General features: G+C 40.3%; 2 long non-coding RNA genes across 2 annotated transcripts in view; one reads left to right on the forward strand and one right to left on the reverse strand.

Annotated features, from left to right (window-relative positions):
• LOC149978235 (uncharacterized) overlaps positions 1–23,085 on the reverse strand; it is a 1,155,107-nt gene that overhangs the window by 744,154 nt on the left and 387,868 nt on the right. The gene's annotated exons all lie outside the window — the stretch shown is intronic.
• LOC149978241 (uncharacterized) lies at positions 4,691–17,047 on the forward strand. Its single transcript, XR_016486195.1, has 4 exons — positions 4,691–5,259; positions 5,628–5,689; positions 10,671–10,861; positions 15,984–17,047. It is a non-coding gene; the product is annotated as an uncharacterized LOC149978241 (long non-coding RNA).

Genomic DNA, 23,085 nt, shown 5'->3' on the forward strand with positions numbered 1-23,085 from the left:
GAGCCAGGCCCTGCCAGGCCCACCCATTCAGATTGAGCTTGAGCCCAGATTGAGCCCATTCAGATTGAGATACTCCTCAGCACCCCTACTTGGCCCATCCAATGAATTTCTGGCTACGCCCCTGTGGTTCAATAACCACAGTGACGTTCAAATGTGCTTTTTTGCTGTAGTCTAGGTCCTATGGTACTGTAATAGCCTGGGTTACAGTAGTAGGGTTACAGTAGTTGTAAATGCTTGATGTGAAAAGAAGTGGCTGATATTTAATGGCTGTCATTATAAATCAGGCATGTTGTGGGGCTGCAAATTAACAGAAAGCTGAATAAAATCAAATATGATTTGCAGAAGGTTTCTCAAGACAACCTCTCTGGATAAAATATTTATTTAAATACCAAGCCCGAAAAGATTGGAGCCTAACGTAGTTAAAAAAAATGCTGTGTTCTTTCATTTATGAGGTTTGGGAAGTCTTTTTTTGTATTTATTTATTTATTTATTTATTTATTTTATTTTTTAAATACATTGATTCACATGAATAAGATACCAAGTAAAAAGTCATAAAATCTATTCCATTTACAGTGTCATAAAGCCTTCAGTCAACTTGTTTAAACAGGTCATAAAACGTAAAACCTTATAAACATAACTCTGTATGTTTCTTTATAGTGTTCTTTATCTAGGTAATGTTATGACATGATTATGTCAGTTTCATGCTTGGTGTTTTTGTAAGATGTGTCACAATGCCTCTGGGGTGAACAACACGTTAATCAGTTATGGCACACATCACTCATGGCTATGGGCAACACTTGTTCCTCTTGTCTACATTCTTCATATTACACTCCAATGAACCAGAGATGTCTCCTTTACCACAGGATTAAGTCAGTGGCTTAATTGTGCATGTTTGGTGCACGAGGTGTGGACGGACAGAGTCAAATTGGACCTGACAAAACCAGTGGAGAATCAGGCATTTTACACTCTGATCTAAACACTGAACTGCAGAAATACTGTGGGGGAGAGTGGGGTAAGTGGAGCCAAAGGGGTAAGTTGAGCCATCCTTGTTTCTAGGAAACCATACACAAAATGTATTATTTGACCTAATATTTATTCATTTAATGGAGTCTCTGAAGGAAAAAAAACACATGGAAAAGGTGGTAAGCAAATTAGTTCCCCAAACATTATTTTTGTCAAATTAATGTACTGTGTTACAGGTTTGATGATGGTTGTATCTCAACCAGGGGTGTCAAACATACGGCGAAACCAACACAATATACTTTAAAATGACTCAACCTAATTGAAACAGTTTCTTGACTGTCCACCTCGCTAATAATCACTTGACAGTCAGGGAGTATCAGAATTTCCAGAAACTATGGATAGACTATTTTTGACAGCAAGGAAATATAGCCAACTTTCAGTGCAGCCGATGCGGCACCGGGGGCAAAATTAGTTCAACACCCTTGATCTAAACCAAAGTGGATAATTTTAACCTGTCTAGTACCTCCGCCAACAGCCAATGAAATTCCAGGGCGCCAAATACAAATCAACAGAAATCTCATAAATCTAATTTCTCAAACATACAAGTATTAGGCACCATTTTAAAGATAGAATTCTCGTTAATCCAGCCACAGTGTGTGATTTCAAAAATTCTTTACAGTGAAAGCTCCAGAAACGATTATGTTAGGTCATCACCAACTCACAGAAAAACCCAGCCATTTTTCCAGCCAAAGAGTGGAGTCACAAAAAGCACAAACAGTGAGAAAATTAATAATTGTTAAAAAATTATAACATTTTAGAGGAATAGGCCGATAGTTTTTTATATTTTCTGGGTCAAGGTTTGGCTTTTTCAAGAGAGGCTTTATTACTGCCACTTTAGTAGTGGTTTCTTTGCAACAATTTAACCATGAAGACCTGTTTCACGCAGTCTCCTCTGAACAGTTGATGTTGAGATGTGTGTTACCTGAACTCTGTGAAGCATTTATTTGGGCTGCAATCTGAGGTGCAGTTAACTATAATCCTCTGCAGCAAAGGAAACACTGGGTCTTCCTTTCCTGTGGCTGTCCTCATGAGAGACAGTTTCATTATAGATCTTGATGGTTTCTGCGAATGCACTTGAAGAAACTTTCCAAGTTCTTGAAATTTTCCGGATTTACTGACTTATGACGGACTGTCGTTTCTCTTTGCTTGTTTGAGCTGTTCTTGCCATGTAATGAACTTAGCCCTATTTGGTAAAAGACTATCTTCTGTATACCACTCCTACCTTGTCACAACACAAATTATTGGCTCAAACGCATATTTTCAGCTGTTTGAGGCTGGTGTACAAAACCAAAAGTAAAAAAAAACGCAGGAGAGGAAGCATAGAAATAGCACACATATAATGAATCTACTGCTTATCAGACTTGCTTTCAATGAAAATTACAGATACATAACTGACATTTCTATGTGAATTATGTCAGGTTGTGCACAAAGCTACATACTGCAGCTTTAAGTGAAGGTAATCAGGATTGGAAAACAGTTCACTACAGACTGAAAGTGTGGCACCATCTGGATAATGAATTCAATGCAGGAGAATTCTCTTAACCTGCAAGGATTTAATGAAAAATAAGATGCACGTTCGACACAGAGGTCCAATTCTAATGATGAATGTGAAGAAAAGTGCATTCATCTCTTTTTTTTCTGGCATGCATCCAAAATGGCATCCTATTCCCTAAAAAGTGCACTACTTTTGACCAGTGCACATAGTACTCTGGTCAAAAAGAAGTGCACTATATGTGGAATAGGGTGCCATTTGAGGCGTAACCTATGCGCCTGTATTCTATGCCAGCTACTATACACCCCAACGCCCTGAGGGTCATCATGAATATGAATTCAGTCAACTTTGTTTATTTTTTTCCTGTGTTTTAAAGACACCTTGAAGGCATACAGAGTGTATTTGTCCATGTAAAGTAAATCCAGGAGCTTCCATTCATCATGCTGTCACTAAATATGGGAGAGAGTGTCACTTTGTTTCACCATGATTAAAACCATTTAAGTCTTGGGAATTGGCCTATATGGATAGGGCTAAATTGAAATGCTTCTTAAAAAAGAAATGTTGCAATTGAAAGGGAACAGTTTGGAGATATTCGGGAAATTATTAGTCCAAAGGTGAGTTCACAACAGGAAAGAAATGGGATAGTGGGGACCTCAAGGGGGAGGTGTCCATTCAGTAACATAATGCCATTCCTGGAAAATGTGCGGTAGGTGTAACATAAGACAAAACAATTACAAAGGTTTGATTGAGAAGAATAACTAGTGTCTTCAGGTAGCCACACACATCTCCAAAGCATGGACAGTTCCAAAGCAATTTCAATACACTTTTATGACTTAAAGCGTCTTCAACTATAAGTATTTTTTTTAGCTTTCCCATCTGTGCCGTTGAGGAACTACAGCAAGCACACTTGTAGTTTCATTTGGAACACAACCCTGCAGCCCCGCCATCACACAATTACTGTTGTTGTTTACGCAATCTGAGAACATTTTAAGAACGTCACATGACGGTCCCAAGGGAACAGTTGGTCCCGGTGATGCATCAGAGGACATTTTTAAGAAGGGAGGGGGGGCAAAATAAAAAGCAATGCAAAATGAAAACTAGGAAGATCAGATAAATTGTTTTTCTAGAACTCAAATAGGGACCACTAACTAAAGGTGTTAACCCTCCAAATCTCTCAAGACACTAGAGCACACTGGCCCAGCCACTCTTATATAGCACCTGGGCAAGCACAGGTGAAACACCTTCTGACTAACGAGATGACAAACCATCACAGGTGTAACACATACTGACTAACAAGGTGAGACCAATCAGTTCACCCCATGTGCTAACGAACCAACCTTGAAATATAAATGGTCCCCAACACATTCATTACCTATAATACATCTCTGCACTTAGCAAAAGAGAGCCATCTGCGTTGCTATTTTAGTTATCAGTTAATCTGATTATTCTTTCATTGATTTAATTGAGTTTGGATTTTTGGTATAGTTGTTTAATGTTACTCCTAAATCACTGATAAATATACTCGTTTTTCTTCAGTGTATTATTAACAGAGCTGAGATTTACTTTGAAAAAAAGCAAAGTGTAGGAAAAGGCCTAGAGGTGAAATCTGTCATTGATACAGACATGGTGGCATAGCAGGAAGGTTGGAATGCAGTTAACCAATAGGTTATGAGTGCAAATCACAGGTGAGGACATGTTAAATTATAATGTATGAATAAACATACAAGATGTAATCATGTATGTAATTTGAAAATACTGTATGTGAAAAGCACTGTGTGGGTGTCCCTAGCATTACCAAAAGACAAAGAGCTGTGACTGGATCAGTAGTAATGTGACTTTTGTGGATAGTCAGGTTAATAAAATAGTTGGTTTAAAATGTTTACATACTTTGCAAGAATAATGATTTCCTTAATATTCCTGTTTACATGGACACATCTGAAATCAGGCTACCGATGGGACTTGCCCATCAAACTAAACATTCTACCACAGTGACCGTGTTAATAACCTGTTAGAGCTCTAGGGGCGCTATTTCATTTTTGGACAAAAAACGTTCCCGTTTTAAGCGCGATATTTTGTCACGAAAAGATGCTCGATTATGCATATTCTTGACAGTTTTGGAAAGAAAACACTCTGAAGTTTCAGAATCTGCAAAAGATTTTGTCTGTAAGTGCCCCAGAACTCATTCTACAGGCGAAACCAAGATGATGCATCACCCAGGAATTAGCAGAATTTCTGAAGCTCTGTTTTCCATTCTCTCCTTATATGGCTGTGATTGCGCAACGAATGAGCCTACACTTTCTGTCGTTCGCCCAAGGTCTTAGCAGCATTGTGACGTATTTGTAGGCATATCATTGGAAGATTGACCATAAGAGACTACATTTTCCAAGTGTCCGCCTGGTGTCCTGCGTCGAATTCGGTGCGCAATTGCCAGCTGCTTCTACTTTACCATTTGATTCAGGGGAGAAAGCATGTGTCCAAGAACGATGTATCAATGAAGAGATATGTGAAAAACACCTTGATGATTGATTCTAAACAACGTTTGCCATGTTTTCAGTCGATATTATGGAGTTAATTTGGAAAAAAGTTTGCGTTTTGAGGACTGAATTTATGGATTTTTTTTGGTAGCCAAATGTGATGTATAAAACGGAGCTATTTCTAATACACAAGGAATCTTTTTGGAAAAACTGAGCATCTGCTATCTAACTGAGAGTATCCTCATTGAAAACATCAGAAGTTCTTCAAAGGTAAATGATTTTATTTGAAGGCTTTTATGTTTTTGTTAATGTTGCGTGCTGGATGCTAACGCTAATGCTAACGCTAAATGCTAACGCGAAATGCTAACTCTAGCTAGCTACTTTTACACAAATTATTGTTTTCCTATGGTTGAGAAGCATATTTTGAAAATCTGAGATGACAGTGTTGTTTACAAAAGGCTAAGCTTGAGAGATGGCATATTTATTTCATTTCATTTGCGATTTTCATAAATAGTTAACGTTGTGTTATGCTAATGAGCTTGCTGATAGATTTACACAATCCTGGATACAGGGGTTTTTTCATAGCTAAACGTGACGCAGAAAACGGAGCGATTTGTCCTAAACAAATAATCTTTCAGGAAAAACTGAACATTTGCTATCTGAGAGTCTCCTCATTGAAAACATCTGAAGTTCTTCAAAGGTAAATGATTTTTTTGAATGCTTTTCTGTTTTTTTGTGTAAATGTTGCCAGCTGAATGCTAATGCTAAATGCTACGTTAGCCATCAATACTGTTACACAAATGCTTGTTTTGCAATGGTTGAGAAGCATATTTTGAAAATCTGAGATGACAGTGTTGTTAACAAAAGGCTAAGCTTGAGAGCTAGCATATTTATTTCATTTCATTTGCGATTTTCATGAATAGTTAACGTTGCGTTATGGTAATGAGCTTGAGTCTGTATTCACGAACCCGGATCCGGGATGGGGAGATCAGAAAGGTTAAGACTTTTTGATTCTGAGTTCATATAACATTTGTATGTGAAAACTATTTATAAGATGCATACTTAAAGTTTTTCTGAACTCACTTCACTCGAATAAGAGGGAGGCTTGCACTACCCGGTGCTGGCACATGCACAGATAAAATACACTGCTGGAAGACTGATTAAGCTGTTTACATATCCTAATAATTTGAAAGATTGTTCAGAAAGCAGGTGTTTTAATCGGCATACGCTTACCTCGATTATGACCTTACGCCGATTAAGATAAGCAGAGTAAGGTGTTTACATGACTAATGCTGTACTCGGCCTTCTGACATCAGTTTAATATTTAATTATTAGTGTATATGTAGTGTTTATGTAATAATGAAGCTAGCATGCCCTGGGTAAATGTTTTTATTTTGGGGGGGAGAATGTTTCTTTGTGACCGTCAAGTGATGTCCACAGGACAAACCGGGAACTAGTCAAAAACCTCTGGGACCATGCCACAATGTCCCGAGAACATTCAGGGGACCTTCAGGGGACCATGAGACAGTTAAAAATATATATTTATTTAACCAGGTAGGCTTGTTGAGAACAAGTTCTCATTTACAACTGCGACCTGGCCAAGATAAAGCAAAGCAGTTCGACACATACAAAAACACAGTTACACATGGAATAAACAAACATAGTAGAAAAAAAGTATATATACAGTGTGTGCAAATGAGGTAAGGCAATAAAATAGGCCATAGTGGCGAGGTAATTACGATATACAGTGCCTTGCGAAAGTATTCGGCCCCCTTGAACTTTGCGACCTTTTGCCACATTTCAGGCTTCAAAGATATAAAACTATATTTTTTTGTGAAGAATCAACAAGTGAGACACAATCATGAAGTGGAACGACATTTATTGGATATTTCAAACTTTTTTAACAAATCAAAAACTGAAAAATTGGGCGTGCAAAATTATTCAGCCCCCTTAAGTTAATACTTTGTAGCGCCACCTTTTGCTGCGATTACAGCTGTAAGTCGCTTGGGGTATGTCTCTATCAGTTTTGCACATCGAGAGACTGACATTTTTTCCCATTCCTCCTTGCAAAACAGCTCGAGCTCAGTGAGGTTGGATGGAGAGCATTTGTGAACAGCAGTTTTCAGTTCTTTCCACAGATTCTCGATTGGATTCAGGTCTGGACTTTGACTTGACCATTCTAACACCTGGATATGTTTATTTTTGAACCATTCCATTGTAGATTTTGCTTTATGTTTTGGATCATTGTCTTGTTGGAAGACAAATCTCCGTCCCAGTCTCAGGTTGCAGACTCCATCAGGTTTTCTTCCAGAATGGTCCTGTATTTGGCTCCATCCATCTTCCCATCAATTTTAACCATCTTCCCTGTCCCTGCTGAAGAAAAGCAGGCCCAAACCATGATGCTGCCACCACCACCATGTTTGACAGTGGGGATGGTGTGTTCAGTGTGATGAGCTGTGTTGCTTTTACGCCAAACATAACGTTTTGCATTGTTGCCAAAAAGTTCAATTTTGGTTTCATCTGACCAGAGCACCTTCTTCCACATGTTTGGTGTGTCTCCCAGGTGGCTTGTGGCAAACTTTAAACGACACTTTTTATGGATATCTTTAAGAAATGGCTTTCTTCTTGCCACTCTTCCATAAAGGCCAGATTTGTGCAATATACGACTGATTGTTGTCCTATGGACAGAGTCTCCCACCTCAGCTGTAGATCTCTGCAGTTCATCCAGAGTGATCATGGGCCTCTTGGCTGCATCTCTGATCAGTCTTCTCCTTGTATGAGCTGAAAGTTTAGAAGGACGACCAGGTCTTGGTAGATTTGCAGTGGTCTGATACTCCTTCCATTTCAATATTATCGCTTGCACAGTGCTCCTTGGGATGTTTAAAGCTTGGGAAATCTTTTTGTATCCAAATCCGGCTTTAAACTTCTTCACAACAGTATCTCGGACCTGCCTGGTGTGTTCCTTGTTCTTCATGATGCTCTCTGCGCTTTTAACGGACCTCTGAGACTATCACAGTGCAGGTGCATTTATACGGAGACTTGATTACACACAGGTGGATTGTATTTATCATCATTAGTCATTTAGGTCAACATTGGATCATTCAGAGATCCTCACTGAACTTCTGGAGAGAGTTTGCTGCACTGAAAGTAAAGGGGCTGAATAATTTTGCATGCCCAATTTTTCAGTTTTTGATTTGTTAAAAAAGTTTGAAATATCCAATAAATGTTGTTCCACTTCATGATTGTGTCCCACTTGTTGTTGATTCTTCACAAAAAAATACAGTTTTATATCTTTATGTTTGAAGCCTGAAATGTGGCAAAAGGTCACAAAGTTCAAGGGGGCCGAATACTTTCGCAAGGCACTGTAGCAATTAAACACTGGAGTGATATATGTGAATGTGCATGCAGAGATACTGGGGTGCAAAGGAGCAAAATAAATTAATAAATATCGGGATGAGGTAGTTAGATAGACCATCTGTAAATAGCCTATGTACAGGTGCAATGATCTGTGAGCTGCTCTGACAGCTGGTGCTTGAAGTTAGTGAGGGAGAGAAGAGTCTCCAGCTTCAGTGATTTATTTTATATTTTCAGCGATTTTTGCAGTTCGTTCCAGTCATTGGCAGCAGAGAACTTGAAGGAATGGCGGCCAAAGGAGGAATTGGCTTTGGGGATGACCAGTGAAATATACCTGCTGGAGCGCGTGCTGCGGGTGCTACTATGGTGACTAGTGAACTGAGATAAGGCGGGGCTTTACCTAGCAAAGACTTGTAGATGACCTGGAGCCAGTGGATTTGGCGACGAGTATGAAGCGTGGGCCATCCAACAGGTTGTAGTGGTGGGTAGTATATGGGGCTTTGGTGACAAAACAGATGGCACAGTGATAGACTCCATCCAATTTGTTGAGTAGAGTGTTGGAGGCTATTTTGTAAATGACATTGCTGAAGTTGATGATCGGTAGGATAGTTACGAGGGTATGTTTGGCAGCATGAGTGAAGGATGATTTAGATGGAAGCCGATTCTAGATTTAGAGGAAGCCGATTCTAGATTTAATTTTGGATTGGAGATGCTTAATATCGCTCTGGAAGGAGAGTTTACAGTAACCAGTCACCTAGGTATTTTTAGTTGTCCACATATTCTAGGTCAGAACCATCCAGAGTAGTGATGCAGATGTGGGCAGCGATCGGTTGAAGAGCATGCATTTAGTTTTACTTGAGCAATTGGAGGCCATGGAAGGAAAGTTGTATGATATTGAAGCTCGTCTGGAGGTTAGTTAGCACAGTGTCCAAAGAAGGGCCAGAAATATACAGAATGGTGTCGTCTGCGTAGGGGTGGATCAGAGAATCACCAGCAGCAAGAGTGACATCATTGATGTATAAAGAGAAGAGAGTCGGCCCGAGAATTGAACCCTGTGGCACCCCCATAGAGACTGCCAGAGGTCCGGAGAACAGGCCCTCCGATTTGACACACTGAACTCTATATGAGAAGTAGTTGGTGAACCAGGCGAAGCAGTCATTTGAGAAACCAAGGCTGTTGAGTCTGTCAATAAGAATGTGGTGATTGACAGATTCGAAAGCCTTGGCCAGGTCGATGAATACGGCTGCACAATATTGTCTCTTATCGATGGCAGTTATGATATCGTTTAGGACCTTGAGCGTGGCTAATGTGCACCCATTACCAGCTTGCATAGCGGAGAAGGAACGGTGGGATTCGAAATGGTCAGTGATCTGATTGTTAACTTGGCTTTCAAAGACCTTAGAAAGGCAGGGTAGGATAGATGTAGGTCTGTAGCAGTTTGGGTCTAGAGTGTCTCCCCCTTTGAAGAGGTGGATGACCGCAGCAGCTTTCCAATCCTTTGGGATCTCAGACAATATAAAAGTCGTTGCTAGGCTAGTAATAGGCTAGTAATAGGGGTTGCAAAAATTTAGGCAGATCATTTTAGAAAGAGATTTGCCCGGCTGATTTGTAAGGGGTCCAAATTTTGTAGCTCTTTCAGAACATCAGCTATCTGGATTTGGGTGACGGAGAAATGGGGGATGCTTGGGCGAGTTTCTGTGGGGGGTGCAGGGAAGTTGACCAGGGTAGGGGTAGCTATGTTGATTTGCAACGGCATCTTTTCAATAGAAACGTCCTTCATTTAGAAGGACACAAGTACTTACTGTAGGACTGTCAATTTGACATGCCTTTCGCATTGTGGCATTTGTACTTACCTCTTATGGTAATGAATACACTCTGACTAATACTGTAATATGATTAGTCATGATAACTATCAAGGGTTGGAATCAGTAAACATGTCTGTGTTTAGTCCAGTTGATTCAATATCTTATTGCAGGTTGCAAAATGTGCAGTAGCTTTATTTATGCGTTGCAATTCATTAACTTTACATTATTTGTAATCTGGAAAGTGAAAAGACTTGACAAATGTTATGTGTGTGTGTGTGTGTATCGGTGGATTGGCGGCGGTGTGGGAGGGGGTTGTGGGTAATTTGTAAATTGGTCCAATCAAACAGATTGCAGCACACACGCACATGCTCTGCCCACCATGACCTGCAGTCCCAGAGTTCATTATCATAATGAAAGGTAGTGTGAAGTCTCAACAACACTGTGGCAGACACACACTCTCGATGATACATTGGCCATCCCATCCTTTAACACCCTGCTCTATCATTCCTTTCTCATTTTCAGGATGCCTCTCAAACTTGGCCCATGAATTAGGTCTGCAGCACTGCACAGTGAACACATGCACTGTGCCTACAGGGCCATATGGAGCCACAGCCTTGCAATCCGGGCAGCCTGCCTAGCTGCCGGATGGATCACACCTCTAACAGCTTGGGGAGCGGTTCCATCAGTCTCTATCAGGCTGCGTGCACTGTAAGGTGAGGCAGGGCTACGTTTTCATTACCCGGGGCCGGGAAGCGGGGGCTTAGCTAGTTATGCCCGCTGATCATCTCATTTTCCCAGTGGAGTTTGAGCAGCTTGGCCCTATGCAGTGCCGCGTGGGCTTCGAACGCGTGGGCTTCTCACTACAGAGGCGGGGCACAGCCAGTCCAGAGACCTCTGGAAGCTCCAGGCTCCATCCTCATTAGAGGCTTTTACTGCAGGAATTACGGCCCACGCTTATTTCCCATCTGTGGCATTTATCTGAAAGTGGCTGTCATAGTTGTCCTCAAGGAGACCCCTGACTCTCTTCCCCTGTGGTAACTGTGATATTGGAGCTATGCTCCTTAGTTACCGCCAGATGGAACAGTGTTTCCCCTTCCACTCATCTATTCACACACACACATTAACACAAAATCACAAATTAATGTACAGGCACGCAGGTGTGTGAACACACACACACTTACAGTCACACTTTATTTCTTGAACAGCATTGTTGGTTAGGGGCTTGTAAGTAAGCATTTCACGGTAGGTCTATACCTATTGTATTCGGTGCATGTGACAAATAAAATTTGATTTGACTCATCCACATTTAATTGACTAGTGAAAGCAACTGCAGAGCTGAAATTACTTCAGTGGTATGGTCAGTAGAATGTGGGAATAACGATTTCTGACTGAAAAACAAATGGCTCCTCATTTCTCAAAGCAAAGCCCGGTCAAACACAAAATCCATGGTCTACTGGTGGTGGGGTAAATCTATTTTTTGAAATACCTGTAGATGAATCTCTGGGGATATTTCTGAGGGTATGGCGTCACCCTGTGGTCAATAATGGCAGTCCTTATAGATCTCTTGAAAGGCTGATCATTAGGGGAGTCAAGTGGTGATGGGGGATTTTCAACCCACTTCCTGGTTCATTACAGTCAGACAAATATACTGACCATGAAGTCAGGAGTCTGGAACCTCCCTGCACTTATTTGCATCGAGCTAGATTCTGCAAACATACAGAAGGCATACAGGAGATATCCTTTTCCCTTCAATCATGCTGAAATTATGCATTGTCAAATGTCACACTCAATAATATATCCAGCCCAGAGTGGTCAAAGAAACCGAAAATCCTAGTATTTCAGATTGAGTAACATCCATACTAGTCATCTCTCTCCCCTGTTTTAGCTATCACAGGTGTCAATTCTGTTTAGTAGCTGATTTGAAGGCTACACTACAGACTTCTCCAAGATAAGACAATGATTTATCCAGTGGCACATCAAGAGACCATGGGACACCAATGCTTTTAGTCTCACACAATTGCACTACACTGTTTACATCAATTACTGTTTTCACCAATTTCTCCCCATTCAATATCAATGTTACTGTCAGAATGGGACCAAAGTGGTCAATATAGATGTAAGTCTACTCATATACTTTTTGTGCTACATGCTTCCCTAGCACAAGGAATGGCTGGTGTACTGACTCATGTAATGGAGGGATGTATGGGGAACTATGAAATGAATAGATATCATGATCCAAGAGGGTGGATCAATGAAATAACGTTCCCATCAAAGCCATCAATGCAGCCATCCAGAATATGACCAATTGTAGATTTTTTTCTCCTCCTTTCTAAAATGGACTGCTGAATTTTTGTGGGCATAAATTCCATTGTGATAAATATAAACATTTATTATACCATTCACATCAGCCATCACATTGTTTAGGACAAGCGCCTTGAGAGAAACACAATAGAATTTGTCTGCTTTTATATCTAATTTGTATACATCATAGCGTGGGCTTACCAGCTGTATAACATTCAACAACATGAGCATCACAACTGTATCCATTGTGTGACTGGAGAGGGAGAGACAGACACAGTAAGCACATTACTACCATCGCAACTCCTCTACTGTGAGAGTCCAGGCTCATAACGAGCTTTGGGATAATATCATGTTTTTTTTATTGATTAGCTTTTTTCAGTGTTTCTTTTAAGATGGAAGCCATAAACAAACTGCAATTTTCAGAGCATGGATAAGATTCCACAGAGAGAAACTGAAATGAGAAAAAAAGATGAACAATGGGTATTAAGTCTTGGTATATCGAGTGGAGGCAGAGTTTTTTTTCTTCCTGTGGTGTAATTGTATTTATGCTCCCAATGCCTGCAGACCCAAGAAGACAACTGCCAGCTGATTTTGTGTGCTTTCTTCAAGGCTCTGATGTAGTCACAGAAATCAACCATGGTGTTTTCACATAATCATTGCCACAGAATAGAGAGTATAGCGGCTTTATCTTCTTTGCCTAATATCCATAGTTCTAGTCGAGTGCAGTGGATGCCTTTAATGCATTTTCTTTGTTGCTAATGAATTACAATCGAATTCATCACTTATTTGGAGCACAGAAAAAACCTGAAGTTACATTTGAGTAAAAGGCTATCTCAAATGATAGTTTAGAACTATTCCAACCTGTTGTGCTGCTGTCGAAGTGAGTATAATGCCAGGTTGCACCTCTGCCATTTCAATAAACATCTGTTCAACAAGAGACTTGATGGTTGTCGATTATGTATCTCCCTTCTAATTTTCTTCAGTGCTCTCTATGGACCTGAGAATGGCTTTGGGCTCGCCTGATCTTTGTGTTTCAAATGGACAACCAGACAGGGTTTTCGACAGAAAGCTGAAACATTGCTATTGATATTCTTTAGAACAATCAGCATCTCTCACTTGCAATGTCACTGATCCTAGAGTCTGTATGTTCGAGTCAATACTCCCTTAGGCTAGCAGGAAAGCAGTAGATTTCTGAATACAGAGCCCAGCTCTCTCAATTATGGACTCCCAATTATGTTAGTCTAGTATGCACAGGCTAGCCCTGAGGTTGTGCCTACTTTAAGCATCTCTCCGTCAAGGGAAACATAGTATCCTGTCTAACAAATATACAGTATCTACATATACACTGAACAAAAATATAAAATGCAACGTGCTACTATTTCAAAGATTTTGAGTTACAGTTCATATAAGGAAATCAGTCAATATAAATAAATTCATTAGGGCCTAATCTATGGATTTCACATGACTGGGAATACAGATATGCATCTGGTCACAGATACCTTAAGAAAAGGTATGGGTGTGGATCAGAAAACGAATCAGTAGCTGTTGTGATCACCATTTTCTTCATGCAGCATGACACATCACCTTCCCATAGAGTTGATCAGGCTGTTGATTTTGGCTGTGGAATGTTGTCTCACTCCTCCTCAATGGCTGTGCAAAGTTGCTGGATATTTGTGGGAACTGGAACATGCTGTCAAACACGTCAATCCAGAGCATCCTCATATGCACCAGACATGCTCATTGGATGACATGTCTGGTGTATATGCAGGCCATGGAAGAACTGCAACATTTTCAGCTTCCATGAATTGTGTACAGATCCATGCGACATGGGGCCGTGCATTACCATGCTGAAACATGAGTTGAAAGCGTTGGATAAATGGAACGACAATGGGTCTCGAGATCTCGTCACGGTATCTCTGTGCATTCAAATTGCCATTGATAAAATACAATTGTGTTTGTGGTCTGTAGTTCATGACTGCCTGCCTATACCATAACCCCACCACCATCATGGGGCACTCTGTTCACAAAGTTGACATCAGCAAACCACTTGTCCACACGACGCCATACGTGCTGTCTACCCGGTACAATTGAAACTGGGATTCATTCATGAAGAGCGCACTTCTCCAGCGTGCCAGTAGCCATCGAAGGTGAGCATTTCCCCACTGAACTCAGTTACGAAGCCAAATTGCAGTCAGGTCTAGGCCCTGGTGAAGACGACGAGCATGCAGATGAGATTCCCTGAGACAGTTTCTGACAGTTTGTGCAGAAATGTTTCGGTTGTGCACATTTTAAGGTGGCCTTTATTGTCCCAGCACAAGGTGCACCTGTGTATTGATCCTTGTCTTTAGTCAGGTTCTTGATATGCCACACCTGTCAGATGGATGGATTATCTTGGCAAAGGATAAATTCTCACTCACAGAGATGTAAACAAATTTGTGCACAACATTTTAGAGAAATAAGCTTTGGAACATTTCTGATATATTTTATTTCAGCTCATGAAACATGGGAACTTCACTTCATGTTGTCTTTATATTTTTGTTCAGTATATTTCAGGATGCTCTGTATCCCTGGAAATAATAAGAATTAATGTAAACATTACAGTTTATAAAACATAGCTTGTCCAAAAACGTAGTCTCTTGGCTCAACTTACCCTGGGTATGGGGTAAGTTGAACCACAGGACAGGGTAAGTTTAGCCGTCTACACATTTCTGTACTGAATGAAATATTACCACCACCTTTTTTAACAATGTCTATCTATATTTCTTAAAAACAATTCAACACAATCATAATCACTTTTTTGTCTTTTAATAATTTTTAGCACATTTTAACACCGGCATAACACCTAACAAACACTTTGTACTTTTTAAACACTTTTTACAAAGGCCAGGCCCTGTAGTTACCTCATATCCTACTGGGCATAGATGTCAGTTCAACATCTAGTTTTGATTACCATTTAGTTGAGTTAACAAACAGGAAGTCATAGTGAAATAAACAAAAAATGTCACCCTGTCATTCGATTAGGATAGAAATTAGGTGAAAAAAAAGACAATATACCCCTACATCGATGACTTTTTGCAAATTCAATCATTTTTTCATGTTGATTTAACATGGGAATGTTAAATGTTCATTCACATAGAATGCTGTTTTTTATGACATGGAAACAATGTTGATTCAACCCGTTTTTGCCCAGTGGGATCCCAGTTATAATGCCTTGCATTACGCCTGTCAAGAAACCATTGGCTCAACCATTGCATTGGCTCAATTACCCCATAGCCAGTGGCTCAAATTACCCCAAGGCAAACATTTTTACCCTATTAGCCAATACAGCCAGAACGATACACTGTCATGCTATGTTTAGAACCTAATTTTGAAGCTTATAAAGACCCCAACTGATGTATAGAACAATATAAAAAGTATCTACTTTGGTTTAGATTCAAGCATCATGAAATCTTTTAACTTGGTGAAAATCTTAGTTAAAAAATAACTTGCCATGTGTTTTAACACACTTTTTCCATGTGTTTTTTTACTTCACAGACTCCTTGAAATGATGACCTCTTCCTAAAGATTTTATCAAATGATAAGATTTGTGTATGGTTTCCTAGAATCAATGGTGGCTCAACTTACCCCATTTTCTCAACTTACCCCACTCTCCCCTACATCCTATACAAGGTTTGTGTTGAGTTGATAATGCTGCAGTTTGATTTTCTCCCGCCATTGAACCTTACAGATTAAAGTGATGAGATAGATGGTTGGTATAACAACATTTGAGCAGAGGAAAGTGTAACTTTTGATTACCAAGATCATACATGTTGGCTAGATGCTCACTTTAGCTCAATACTTAATGGAAAAAAAACAGACACACACACACACACACACAGGCCAGTATAGGATTACTTCAAAGTTCTTTTTTGAAAAGGTAATTTCAGCACATTGTTGCCTTCATAGCTACACAAAAACCCTTTCATAGGCACAGGCAGACATAAATGTATCAAATGTATATTTTATGGATTTTCTGAACAGCCTGAAATTATGGTTACTGCGTTCTCATTACAAAGGAAGAATGCTAGCTCCATACAATACGGGTGTCGAGCGCAGGATGTTTGCCAGTGAAGATGAGCGGTTCCACCAGGACAATGAGAGAGACATGTCTGGAAAACTTAATGAGACTAATAATTATGTAAGATGAGCTCATCTCCTCGGCTGAGATGACAACCTTTCATTTAGCTGGGACAATTGGTTATATTCCAGTACTCTATGGAACTGTCCCCAACCTCAGACATCCATCTGTCTACTCTTCTCTGATCTGGGAAGTTCAATGGTTCTATAATGTGTGTGACAACCTCATGCATATTCACTAGAGGTTGAAATATACGTTGGGAGTTCATGACCTATATCATATAACGTAGGTCATGAACTCCCAATGTTGCCTTCAATGGGTCACTCAGACAAAGGGCCCTAATTAATTAAACAATATTGACTTACATATATATGTTGTTATAATGAAATGCCATTGATTCTCAAATAATTAATATATCAGCAGTGACTAAAACTAATGGGGTATACATTTAAACCACCAATAAATGGAGTAAACTACTAAACTGAGCCTTGGTAACTAACACTGGAGAACACTAAAAGTACACTCAGCATATCTTTCTGGGGTTGTTAAATTTACTAAACTGGAGGAATGGGGAGCATTGTGCCTCTACACAGAAAGCTTCCTTTCTAATTAAGAATATGTGCATAACAAAGCAAGTGGCACAATTGGAAACATTTTATTGCCACATTACCTGATTGGTTTTATGAGAAATACAGGGACTTGAGGCCAGGAAAAAAAAAAATCATTTCAGCACTTTTCTACACCTGTTTGTATAGTTTTCAAAGTTAAGGACCCTGCCAAAGTTCATATTAGTGCTAGAGACATCTCAAGGGATGCCCACGATTGCATGACGAAGAGGCCTGTACACAAACAGGCATCCATTTATTATTGATGCCCTTGCAGGAGCAACCAGAGGCAGTCCTTGTTAGCTTACTTTCCCCAGGTGCAGCTGAGATTCTTTTAAAGGTAGCATTTAGCTACCCGATTCAGTTCAGCGATTCTTTGCCTCACAAAGGGGATAATTTATGATGCAAAGCGTCATGTAGGGACAATATGAGAGCACACATTTTTAGGGAGTGATTGCAAGCCCAAAGGCATCCAAATGCAATGGGATAGAACCTTCCCTGCCTTTCTTTACATAAGCAAGTGAAATAGACAGAAGATGCATGTAATTTGATTTGCACAAAATCCAATGAGACCTGGGAAGTATCTGGTTCATTATATAATTACGTAAAAGCTGCTTCATGCTTAATTCTACAGGGAATTTAGACAGATATAGAAGTTGTTCTCACCGTGGAGATTTAGAAAGTCACGGGACATCAATTCCTCTCACTGTTTAGTTTAGCCTTCCACAGCAATGGTAGGCAAACGGTACTATCATGTTCCCGTGTGATCTGACAGTAATCTCATTGGAACAGAATACATCTACATTGTTTTTAATTAATGTCAGGAAATGTACAAATGAACAGCGTGAGTAACTGTTTTGATAGTTTCACTTACAATTTACCACTGACATACTGTATCTTAACCTCTGAGATTAACATGAGACAAGACCTGAATTGGTTCTTTGATTTTGTTAAGGTTTTTCTGCCCGTAACGAAGTAAACTAATTATAGTTCTAGTCCTGCATTCTCTGCTTTTTAAATTCACTTTGTTGTTTCATCTGCTGTATTCTCAACAGGGGAGGTAACAGTAAGCTGTGTAGGCTAGGTAAGCATCTCACACTGTGGTCTGCTCAGGCAGCCTTTCTCCACAGAGTGTGTAGTGTACAATAATCACATCTGTCCCAGGGGACCTGAGCTAGAGAGCCATAGCACAGTTGGAGCTGGAAGCTGCCTGCTTCTCATCTAATCATCTCAATATTGACTTTTCTTTTGCAATGAAATCTCCCTTACTCTGCATTTTTGCTCTTATACCAGCATACAGGGGACCAAACTGATATTACACGCTGGGCCCCATCTGCATTTCCTGAAGCAGATTGGGCCATTAACATTGCCCAATTAACTCTTCTTGATTGGATTTCTTTGTAGTGTGAGTGTCTGTCGAGAATAATTAGGGCTGGGTTTGATTTTGTTGTATCGACAGGCCTCAGTGTACTGTGTGAGCTAGCAGATGCAGCGAATGAGATCTGCATTCCATCTTAGTTAAATTGCAGCTTAGTTAGAAAGCGATAGCTGTAGAAACGGCGGCAAATTTTCTACTGTGATGATCCAAAAAGATGATGGATGACTGAGTGAGTGAAGGTTTATCATCTCTGGCAGGGTAGGGTAAACACTTGAAATGGACAGGTCTCACTCATAATCAACAAGATGGCACAGCTACACCCAACACAGCCACTCAGAAAACACACACCATGCCACACCCACCTATGGAGCTATAGCTACAAATATCAACGGCGTGCCGTAGCTGCACACACACACACACACACACAGAGTGCATTTGGAAAGTATTCAGACCCCTAGAGTTTTCCACATTGTTACATTACAGCCTTATTCTAAAATGGACTAAACTATCATTTTTCCTCATCAATCTACACAAAAATACCCCATAACGACAAAGCAAAAACAGGTTTTATGACAATTTTACAAATTAAACATACACAAAAAATACCTTATTTACATACAGTACCAGTCAAAAGTTTGGACACACCTACTCATTCAAGGGTTTTTCTTTATTTTTACTATTTTCTACATTGTAGAATAATAGTGAAGACATCAAAAATATGAAATAACACAAATGGAATCATGAAGTAACCAAAAACGTTTAAACAAATCAAATTCTATTTTATATTTGAAATTCTTCAAAGTAGCCGACCCTTTGCCTTGACAGCTTTGCACACTCTTGGCATTCTCTCAACCACCTTCACCTGGAATGCTTTTCCAACAGTCTTTAATGAGTTCCCACATATGCTGAGCACTTATTGGCAGCTTTTCCTTCACTTTGTGGTCCAACTCATCCCAAACCATCTCAATTGGGTTGAGGTCAGTGATTGTGGAGGCCAGGCCATCTGATTCAGAACTCCATCACTCTCCTTCTTGGTCAAATTGCCCTTTCACAGCCTGGAGGTGTGTTGCGTCATTGTCCTGTTGAAAAAATAAATAATAGTCCCACTAAGTGCAAACCAGATGGGATGGCATATCGCTGCAGAATGCTGTGGTAGCCATGCTGGTTAAGTGTGCCTTGAATTCTAAATAAATCACAGAGAGTGTCACCAGCAAAGCACCCCCACACTATCACACCTTCTCCAAGCTTTGCAGTGGGAACCACACATGCAGAGATCATCCGTTCACCTACTCTGCATCTCACAAAGACATAGCGGTTTGAACCAAAAGTAGCCAATTTGTTTTTTCATCAGACCAAATTACAGATTTCCACTGGTCGAATGTCCATTGCTCGTGTTTCTTGTCCCAAGCAAGTCTTTTCTTCTTATGTGTCCTTTAGTAGTGGTTTCTTTGCAGCAATTCGACAATGAAGGCCTAATTCACACAGTCTCCTCTGAAAAGTTCAAGTTGAGATGTGTCCGTTACTTGAACTCTGTGAAGCATGTATTTGGACTGCAATCTGAAGTGCAGTTAACTCTAATGAACTTATCCTCTGCAGCAGAGGTAACTCTGGGTCTTCTTTTCCTGTAAGTATTCAGAACCTTTGCTATGAGACTCCAAATTGAGCTCAGGTGCATCCTGTTTCCATTGATCATCCTTTAGATGTTTCTACAACTTGTGGTAAATTCAATTGATTGGAAAGGCACACACCTGTCTATATAAAAGGTCCCACAGTTGACAGTGGATGCCAGAGTTGAAACCAAGCCATGAAGTCAAAGGAATTGTCGGTAGAGCTCCGAGACAGGATTGTGTAGAGGCACCAAAACATTTCTGCAACATTGAAGGTCCCCAAGAACACAATGGCCTCCATCATTCATAAATGAAAGCTGTTCAGAACCACCAAGACTTCCTAATGATGGCAGCCCAGCCAAACTGAGCAAACAGGGGATAAGAGCCTTGGTCAGGGAGGTGACCAACAACCCAATGGTCTCTCTGACAGGGCTCCAGAGTTCTTCTGTGGAGTTCCCCTCTGCAGCACTCCACCAATCAAGCTTTTATGATAGAGTGGCCAGATGGAAGCCACTCCTCCGTAAAAAGCACATGACAGCCCACTTGGAGTTTGCCAAAAGGCACCTAAAGGACTCTCAGATAATAAGAAACAAGGTTCTCCGGTCTGATGAAACCAAGATTGAACTCTTTGGCCTGAATGCCAAGTATCACATCTGGAGGAAACTTGGCACCATCCCTACAGTGAAGCACGGTGGTAGCAGCAAAATGCTGTGGGAATGTTTTTCAGCGGCAGGTACTGGGATACTATTTAGGATCGAGGGAAAGATGAACGTAGCAAAGTACAGAGATCCTGATGAAAACATGCTCTAGAGCGCACAGGACCTCAGACTGGGACGAATGTTCCCCTACCAAAAGGACAATGACCCTAAGCACAAGGCCAAGTCAACGCAGGAGTGGCTTTGGGTCAAGTCTCTGAATGTCCTTAAGTGGCCCAGCCGGAGCCCGGACTTCAACCCGATCAAACAGCTCTGGGGAAACCTGAAAATACCTATGCAGCAACGCACCCCATCCAACCTGACAGAGCTTGAGAGGCTCTGCAAAGAAGGATGTGAGAAACTCCCCAAATACAGGTGTGCCAAGTTTGTAGCATCATTCCCAAGAAGACTCGAGGCTGTAATCACTAACCAAAGGTGCTTCAAGAAAGTACTGAGTAAAGGGTCTTAAATACTTAGGTAAATTTGACATTTCAGTATCATTTTTTTGTGTAAACTTGCAAGAATTTGTAAAAACATGTGTTTGCTTTCTTATTATGGGGTATTGTGTGTAGATTGATGAAGTGGAATTGATATTAGAATAAGGTTGTAACGTAACAATGTACACACACACACACACACACACACTATGCCATAGCTTCTGATATTCACGTTTCTATAGCTTGAATTATGACTCACCATTGTGTTATGTACTAGTGTGACAAGTAAAAGGGTTTAACAGCGTAGGTCTGTAGGGAGTGTTTTTAACACAGCCATATAGTAACAGCTCTGTAATGCAAAATCTATTGAACCTCATGAAGAGTGAAGCACCTTTTACAGGAAACTATTCCCTCTTGAGTTTGCTATCATAGCTGTAAGTGTTCTTGATAGAGTCCCCTGGTTAAATGTGATGAAACGAGACATACCGCCCCTAACCACATCCATCGTTCCAGCCACACTGTGCTCACACAATTAATGTAGTCGGTGCAGTGTGTCAAAAACTTTTTTTATGGTTAACAACAAGCACAGTTAAGGAATACCTGCTGGCAGTGCAGGATGTGTTCCATCTCTCCATTTCAACATCTATTTAATTGCGGATCATTATGAATCAGATGCCCTTTTACAGACTCTCTGCTAGAGAGCTACGTATGAGAGTGTTTTGGTAAAGTGATTGAGAAAAGTACAGCTAACACTTAACTGTTATTCATGAAATGACTGATTGCAGGGGAATAGGCACCCTGTATCGTGTTAGCTGCACTGCAGCCCTGTAGAATTTCAATCAGAGAGAGAAGCCTACTGAATTTAGGAAGTTACGGACTTGCCATCAATCAACCATGATTCCACAGAAGTCATGAGTGGTACTAGATATGGCATCACATTTTGATGTGAATGGAAAACTTTGTCAAGTAGTCTACTTATGTCACACCCTGACCATAGTTTGCTTTGTATGTTTCTATTTTTTGTTTGGTCAGGGTGTGATCTGAGTGGGCATTCTATGTTGTGTGTCTAGTTTGTCTGTTTCTGTGTTTGGCCTGATATGGTTCTCAATCAGAGGCAGGTGTTAGTCATTGTCTCTGATTGGGATCCATATATAGGTAGCCTGTTTGGTGGTGGGGTTTGTGGGTGATTGTTCCTGTCTTTGTGTTTGTTACACCAGATAGGGCTGTTTTAGTTTTTTCACGGTTTCTTTTTTTTTTTTTTGTATATTGTTCTAGTTTCATCTTTATTAAAGATGTATCACAATAACCACGCTGCATTTTGGTCCGCCTCTCCTTCAACAGAAGAAACCCGTTACAACTTAGCTATTTATCTTATTTATTTATTTATTTTCAGGGGAGCCCAATTTACACCAGGGTCACATTCTCAATGAGACCCTCACAAATCACCATGATAATTCAATAAAACAACAAAAAATAAACTACAAGGTATAGAGGTTACAGATACACTACATTTCAACAACACAAATAAATTATTATGGTCAACCAAAACACTTGCTCCTTACTCATGAGCTTTCTAAACTGCCCTATTGGCACCAGGGATTCTAGATTTAATGAGGTTTGTAAATGATTCCAAAGATGGGAGACCTTAAAATGAAAGGATGATTTACTTAGGTTGGTAGAAACACAAGGGACCTGGAGTATTATTTATACTTTAACAGAAAAGTGAGATATGTTGGAAGCTTGTGCAGCAGAGCTTTCTAAACGTAAAGGGAGAAATGAAGTGATCTACGGGAATTT

This window comes from Oncorhynchus mykiss, chromosome 14 (assembly GCF_057628025.1).
Source record: "Oncorhynchus mykiss isolate SJ-2025 chromosome 14, ASM5762802v1, whole genome shotgun sequence".
Lineage (NCBI taxonomy): Eukaryota > Metazoa > Chordata > Actinopteri > Salmoniformes > Salmonidae > Oncorhynchus > Oncorhynchus mykiss.